Raw genomic sequence first — 9027 nt, forward strand, 5'->3', positions numbered from 1 at the left:
GACAGAAATGTCATGAATTGGAGTAAAGAGCTGTTTACAATACTGAACTTGTTCATGTTCTTGTCCGCCAAAATAGTAAGATGTACTATGTGTATATATGGAGTTTCCCGTTACCTTTTTTTTTCTGCAGAGTGCACCATTTTAATATTGTATACTTGGAAATATAAGATTTATTTTATAAAAGATATATGAACATGTATGTGGAAAAAAGATTTGTCTGTAGATGAGGAGTTGTTGTCAATAGAAAAAGTGACAGAGTTTTGTCGAGACAAAAGGAATAATAGAATTTATTGCAAACGTCTGTGGTGCAAACAGCAAAGTCTCAACAACCACAACCAGCAACTGCATGAGAGGGAACCACAACAGTGTGTCGTTAAAACACACACACACACACACACACACAAAAACAGTTTGGACGTTGAAACGTTTCCATATTTCAGCATTTCCCTTGGGAATATAATCAGCATTTATTCTTGGGGCTTCGTCCTCCCATTTCAGGTTGCTTAATTATTTTGAGCAAAATCAACTTAATTCTCCAAGTTTTCTAAAAACTCTTTCCATAGTTACTTTTTATAGTCTGCAACCCATAAAAGGTGCCAGATTTTTTATGTTTTTTTTTTTCTTTTTTCAGGTGTGCTCCCAATCAATTATTATTTATAATAATTTATTTAAAACACCCCCAATGAGAAAACAGCTAATCATTTGGTTAGTCGGTTATTTTACTGAGCAGATTTGATCATTCTGCTCGTTTCACAGGAAACCAACGGCAACAAAAACAATGTTCATGCAGTTTAAGCCATCAGTATTTTTAAAGATGCATTTCCCTGCCTGGTACTTGTAGGCTTTGCTATATTTCACTTGTTGGCAGTTAGTCACTGTTCAATGCAAAGTGCACCCACTTGCAGTGTTTTGAGATTATGTCTGGGGAACCCACTGTGCAGCACATTTCGGACAGCTCAAGTGGTTCCTGTCTAGGGTTGGGTACCGAGACCCGATTCTAATACGGCACCGGTGCCTTGACGACCGGGATCTACCGGACCGAATAGCAACGCGGATTTCGGTGCCTCATTTCAGTGCCACTGATATGCTGCTCTCGGATGCTCCGAAACGGACGTTACAGGCAACAGAAACATCGCCGCATGTCACGCTAGTTAACACTACACTGGACAGCAGCTAACGTTAGCCTACCGTTAGCTAGCAGCTAGATTACACTGTTTAGCGGTCAGCATTTTAACAGTGTTTAAAGTGTGACTGTATTTCACTGTAGAGGATCCAACAGCGGGACGTTAAGCTGTGTGCAGCTGCCGTTATTGGAAAAACAACACAGACGGTGCGTTCACTTGAAACTGGTAGCCTCGCGGTGCATTCAAAGTTATTGTAAAATACCCTTTTCCCATCTGGTGTTTTTTTTTGTCGTTCAACAGTAATTCACTAGTAAAATACGTTATTGTTATAAGTTATAGTTATTACTATATTATTAAATCATTTAATTTTGACCATATGGCCTTAGCAATAAACAAGCCGGTCTTTAATGTCGCTGACTGTTGTTTAGTACCCTTATTTTTTTTCTTTTTTTTTTCAGGCACCGGCACCGTTTTAAAAGTATCACTTTAGCACCGGTATCGGAAAAAAACCAAACGATACCCAACCCTATTTCTGTCTGCCAGACAAATCAAACGAGTCACAACACTTTGATAACCCTTCATAAGAATTTAAACTCAGGTCTGTTGAGAAGATGGTTGAGAAGGATCTGAACTTCAGAGTAATTATAGCTTCATAACCATTTCTGGAGAGAAAGTAGTATCGGATCCAGTAGTATCTGACCCACAATTAACCTGGGATTTAATTGTGCCACATGCTAACTAAAACATACTGCATCAGTTGACAACTAGGTGTATAAGTGTATTTGCCTTTTAAAATGCCTTTTCCCCTCATGTTGCTTCAATTCCACTCTTGCTTGCTGTTCATTTAACATTCTAAATGTGCGTCTTTTATTTCAAATCTAATACACAAAAGTTATGATTCCTATTAGTTATACTTACTTTCTACTGATTGGACAAACAAGGCTTCAATGCTGCAATACATGCTATCTTCAGGAAAGTTGTAACTTTCAGTTTTTCTCAAACCTGCTTTGTGGTGGTCATTTTGGTGGCTGTGGTTTGTGGTGCTGTTAAGTTGTATTACATTATACTGAGAAGTGTTCCCAATATTTGTCCAAGTCTATATCAATGAGGGTAGGCTAAATATTAACTCAAAATGTAACCGCACCACAAACTACAGCCTTGTTTCAACACCTCTCTGAAACAGTTTTGACAAACCCTGATCATTAGAACCTGTTGTGTAAGATTATATTATTTCTAACTAGGTGTCCCCAATAAACTGGCAACTGAGTCAATGTGGGCTTGCAAAACTAGGGCTCAAAAATTTGAGAAAAAAAATATCAAATTGCCATTACTTCCTGTAAATTAAACTACAGGCCTGCATTTGTGCTCTACATAGTATTGATTCATTGGCAACTAATGCTCGATGGTGTTTTAAGCCCCCAACGTCGACTTCAAGGCACCTAACCTAATCCTAGTGCCTTCCAGACGACGTTGGGGGCTTAAAACATCAAACACCGCAACTAATCATGTTAGCATGATGCGGTAATGCTTTCATTGACAGCTGTGCATTGTATCTTTGAACTAATGCTAACTCGATTTTAAGGTGATACACTTAAATTGATGTTATTTGCTGATACAATCTAACAATTGTGCTGTTTTAAATTGATTAGTTGTTCAGCCACACATAAAAGCTATAAAATCCAAAAGTAAAAACTTGGTAGTAGATACTCAGTTAAAGGCCTGCTTTAAGTCTGTACACATTAGCTTTATAAATTAATTTTACATAACTGTAGCCACACTTGCTTCAAAGTATTTCCATGGATTTTTTTGGGGGGCATGTGCTTAACATTAGTCGAAATATTGATCACCAGCAAGAAATCAATCACTTGAATTCACTTAGGAATTTCCACACATACAGTTATTGTTCTCTTTGGACTGTTAAATGACAATGCCCATCTGTCCATCTGCAGCTCTTTTATTTTCCCCCTCAGTGCTCACAATGTTTGGTTTTAAACACTGTCCACACTTCTCACGACTAAGACAAAAACAAATTTCAGTGCTGTGCAAGTCGGCTTATTCCTAATTGTTGAGAGAATGAAAAAAAAATGAAGCATTTCAACTGTACTCCAGTCTCATGTCTTTATCTGTCAAGTCCAAAAAAAAAAATAAAGAAGAAAAAAGAAACTCTGAATAAACAATGTTGGATAGATTTGTTTGTCTAATGTGTGTGCTTTTTTTTTTTTACAATAATTCAACTATTTGCTCTAAAACTGGCACGAATAAGTAATATCCCTTTCCTGTATTGACAAAACAGATTTTGCTCTCCTGTTTTCGTCAAGCTCATTCCTAAGTAGGATTGGGCATCGAGAACTGGTTCCAAATGGAATTGTTTAAAAAAAATTACAACTAGAACTGCAAGAAGTTATGACGGGGTCCAAGCCTCCCCGGCGCGAGTCGTCCCTGATGACCTGCGGAGCCCGCAAACTGCAGGGAATATCGCAGTGCTTGAGCTGCAAGCTCTGTAGTAAATCGCAATTGCAAATTTCCATTTGCATTCATTGAGCTACAGGCCAAAACGCACCTACCTGGATTATAGCACCCCCGAGGTCCGATCTTCACCAAATTTGGTACAGAGCCTCAGAGTGGCATGTCGAATAATAATCTCAAGTTTTACGTTGACAGCATTTACTGTGGCAGAGATATTGCAGTCGAGAATTTCCCATTTATCTAGAGATGATAGGTGCCAAGTTTCGTGCAGATCGGATGCATAGGTAAAAAGTAGGTTTACAATAAAGTAGGTTTATGATAAAAAAAAAAAATAGCTTTACAATAAATCGCGATTTTTCGCACATAAAAGCCCAAGCGGAAATGGGTGTGGCCTACATTAGGAGATTCAGCTGGATTCAGGGAAGACGTGGGTGTGAAGTTTTTTTAATGTAGCCTACCGTACGGTTTGGGAGTTATAGGACCAAACGCATGACGGAAGTGTGTCATTTTTTTGTGTCTGCTGAGGGTGCAGAGTTCTGGACCAGTCCTGAAAATGACACCGCCCCACCATGCACGGTTTAGGCTGTAGTGACACTTTTAGTGGCGGAAAAATAAGAAAAATCGTAATAATAAGAATCTTAGCGATTCCAATAGGGTTCCCAGCTCCGCTGGATCTGTGAACCGCGTTGCCTTGCAAACCTGGTTCCCATCCCCCTCTAGCTTGGACCCCTAATGAAATCATTTCTTTATTGGAATCATTTGGAAGATTTGGTTTCGAACCCCATCACTGGTTCCAAATTTAACATGCCCAAGTTTTGGTTTCCGTAGCGGCCAGGTGCTTGTTACGCTGCATAAAATGTTCTTCTTATCTGTAAAATAAGCATGTGATCCGTTTCAAGTCCACCCCCTCAAAGAATCGGAAACAAGAATCAATAAGAACCGGAATCAAAAGGAAGAATTGGAACTGGAATCAGAACTGTTAAAATCAACATGCCCACTACTATTCCTAAGCAATAGGTACGTCTGTGTAAGGCACCTAACCCTAACCTAATCCTAGTGCCTTCCAGGCGACGTTGGGGGCTTAAAACACCGCAACTAATCATGTTAGCATGAAGCGGTAATGCTTTCAGTGACAGCTGTGCATTGTATCTTTGAACTAATGCTAACTAGATTTTAAGGTAGTTGTTCAGCCACACATAAAAGCTATCAAATCCAAAAGTAAAAACTTGGTAGTGGATACTCAGTTAAAGGCCTGCTTTAAGTCTGTACACATTAGCTTTATAAATTAATTTGACATAACTGTAGCCACACTTCTTGCTTCAAAGTATTTCCATGGATTTTTTGGGGGGACATTTGTTTAGTCAAAATATTGATCACCAGCAAGAAATCAATCACTTGAATTCACAATTTTTCACAATTTCCACACATACAGTTATTGTTCTCTTTGGACTGTTAAATGAAAATGCCCATCTGTCCATCTGCAGCTCTTTTATTTTCCCCCTCAGTGAATTGTTATCAATCAAAATGCCCAACACTAGTCTGTGTAATCCCATTGTGCGCTCCCTCCTCCCTGCAGCAATCTAATCGATTCAGCTCGCTTCAGATGGATCGGCCTTCAGCACGCACACACAAACTCTCTCAGAGGTTTACCTACACAAAGAGTAAAGTACATTTAAGGCCCCCGAATGCAAATGTTTGATCATTGTTTGACTACAATCCAGACCTGGGAACAGTCTAGAGGACATGGATCTAAGGATCTAAGATTATGCATCTGTATAGAAAAAAATTGAAACTTGCTATAAGCTGCGACTGAGTTTGTTTTTGTTACTTATAAGTAATCACTAAAATCTTTTATCAGCTTGCAGCTGATGTATATTTGAAAAAAAAACAAAAACGACTTAACCTTAATGATCTCTGCTCTTATAAAAAGTGAAAAGCCTACCTGTCGTATCACTGACTGATAAGCCCTGCAAACATAAATACACCAGACATGTTCCTGCGGCTCTATTGCCTCAACAGACGGCTCGGCGGTTAGCTTAAATGTGTGTAAAGAATACGTAACCTGGCCAGAATGGCCCTCTAATGCACTCTTTAACGAGCTTTTCTTGACGAGCGTTACTGTTGGGGCACTGTTGATTCAGTGAAATGGATTTTATGAGCTATACGCGCCGTAGATAGCCGCAGATTGCTCTTGTTGGGAACCGTTAAACACCGTTATGTAATGTCAACGCTGCAGGTCTTTCTCTAATGCTACATAGGTTTTAAACAAAATGAAATAAGAACTTTCTTTCTGACCACCATCAAGTCAACAGACCATTTCTTGAAGCTTAGAACTTGATTTATCCAAACACTTCTCAGGAACACAGCAGAAGTGCAGGTTTAGTTCAGCAAACTTTAAGGGATAAGTATGCTTTCTTCTACAACTACATTACGTGCGATGTGAAAATGTTATGATAGCGGCTGTTCCAAGTCAAAACATACACCTAAATGAGTGAAACTTTGGTATTCAGGACTGTAGGAAAGCAGACAGCATTATCAGTATTTAAAGGTTTGCGCTCTTAATTTGCAGAGGGGTCGGCCGGGCATGCAAACAATATGAGATTCATTGTGGAGGGTTTCGACAGTAAACGTCGTCTGGAATCAATCAGCCGCCGTCACAGACGGCAGACAAGGCCTCTTCGCCGCTGCACACATTCCCAGAAGTAAGCAACAGCAGCGCGGAGACGATGAATGGATGGACGGACGGATGGATGAGTCTGGGCCTGAGCCTCCGTGTTTACAGCAGAGCGGTGGCACTCAGATGAGCTGTTTGGGAAATGTTTGGACAACGTGTAAAACAAAAGGCTGTGCAGGACATGCTCTCGGCAAGGTGCTTTCTGTTTAGACCGTCCAAGTGGATGTCACTGTATCCTGCGGTAGCTTCTCGGCAACCAAACGGGGTTGACACCAGGACAGCCCCCAGATACCTTTTACAGATGAGGTCCCAAATGTAGTAAAAGGTCACTAAATGCATCACACTCCACCTCCATCCATCTCTCTCTCTCTCTCTCTCTCTCTTCTCTCTCTCTAACGCCTTTGTTTCTTCTCCCACTCTTCTTCACTCTGTTCCCTCAGGTTATTGATCCGTCCTCCGTCCCTTCCACTGAACGCACCGCTCTCATCTCCGATACGGGGCCCACAGTTGGCCTCATCAGCTGAAATGACATTTGAGCCCAGCAGCGAGCGTGTGAAAGTGTACGGTGCTGTCAGTGACCTGTGAGACGGGCATGCGGGGTATTCGGTCAAAATAATGGAAAACGATACCATCGGCTACATCTCCCCATGACTAAAGGTTCAGGCAGTTCTCGACATTATCTGCAGTGGCAGGTTCAGCAGGAGATTGTCTGAAACATCAAATCAATTATGAAAATTGCCCTTAATATTTTCCCAGAACTCAAGGAGGCTTCTCCAGATATCTTTTATCCAACCTTCAGTCCAAACCCCTATGATATTCAGTTATTCAATATGTATATATGTATATATATATTATGGCATGCCATTTAGGAAATTATATATATATATATATATATATATATATATATATATATATATATATATATATATATATATATATATATATATATATGTATATGAGTGAAGTATTGAATATATTGAATGAACCTTGAATATACTGAATGAACTATATATATATATACTCAGACTTTCATTCAATATATTCAAACTTTACATATATATAATAATTTCCTAAACGGCATATGCCATAATATATATATATGTATATATATATATATGTATATGAGTGAAGTATTGAATATATTGAATGAACCTTGAATATACTGAATGAACTATATATATACATACTCAGACTTTCATTCAATATATTCAAACTTTACATATATATAATAATTTCCTAAACGGCATATGCCATAATATATATATATGTATATATATATATATGTATATGAGTGAAGTATTGAATATATTGAATGAACCTTGAATATACTGAATGAACTATATATATATATACATACTCAGACTTTCATTCAATATATTCAAACTTTACATATATATAATAATTTCCTAAACGGCATATGCCATAATATATATATATATATGTATATATATATGTATATGAGTGAAGTATTGAATATATTGAATGAACCTTGAATATACTGAATGAACTATATATATATATATACATACTCAGACTTTCATTCAATATATTCAAACTTTACATATATAATAATTTCCTAAACGGCATATGCCATAATATATATATATATATATATATATATATATATATATATATACACACATACATATATACATATACATTCATACATATATACATACATACATATGGATATATACATATGACATGGAAAAGCAGCAAATTCTCACATTTGAGAAGTTGAAACAAAAATGCCAAACAATTAAGTGATTATCAAAAAAGTTGCCGATTCATTTTTGGTCGACCAACTTATAGATTAATGAAACAATTGTTTGAGCTCTACATTATAATAAAACATGGCCAAAAGGTCACACAAGCTGTGACACTAGTGGCAACACTTCCCAAAGGTTGGCTTTGTGTCATACTACACTGTGCTAAATGATTTTACAGTTGTACTGAAAATGTCAACAGGATCATACTCAAACCTCAGTAGCCTGGGAAAACCCTGACCAACTTCCGTCAAATTTGAGATTTGCTCTGCAAGTCAGTCTGGCCAAGAGCCCATTTCCAATTTTTCCAAATCGAGGCACCAATCACAACCGCTGAGGCGGGCTTCACAGGATGATGGCTTCACACGATGATAGCGCAGCTTCTTTTTTACATTCAACATGACGACGGCCACCGAAGCGCAGTAACCCGTTGATGCCGCTGTCGCTGCGACGTCACCCGGATTGTTGGTCTGATTGGTTGAAGGACTATCCAGTTGCGCCCAGAGGCATTTGAGCGGCGTCCGTTGGAAATAAGCTGTGAATGAAGCTTGCCCAGACCGACTCTCAGTTACAACTGACAAGGGTCTGGTGTCAACCGGGCTAAAACCTCAGTGCACCCAGCTCCTCTTATTGACTAGATATTGTCCCAGGTGCTGATAAGTGGAACTGACAACTACTTTGATCAAATAATAATTATAATAATAAGTAATAATAAGCTTTTTCAAGACATTCCCATGTGCTCTTTGAAAGTGGGATTGGCATTTGACATTTTATGGACTAAGAAATTTCAAGCATTCAAGCATTAATGCTGTCCAATGGTATAGTGCAGGGGTCTTCAAAAAATATTTAAGCCAAGGACCCCTTAACTAAAAGAGAGATGGAGCAGGGACCCCCTACTAGAGATATTGTATAAAATTAAGTTGCATATTAAACTGGGCCTACAATTACATGTAGGGCAGCCTTTATACATACCTTTTTTTGCACACAATACTAAGCT

The sequence above is a fragment of the Perca fluviatilis genome, chromosome 7 (assembly GCF_010015445.1).
Source record: "Perca fluviatilis chromosome 7, GENO_Pfluv_1.0, whole genome shotgun sequence".
Lineage (NCBI taxonomy): Eukaryota > Metazoa > Chordata > Actinopteri > Perciformes > Percidae > Perca > Perca fluviatilis.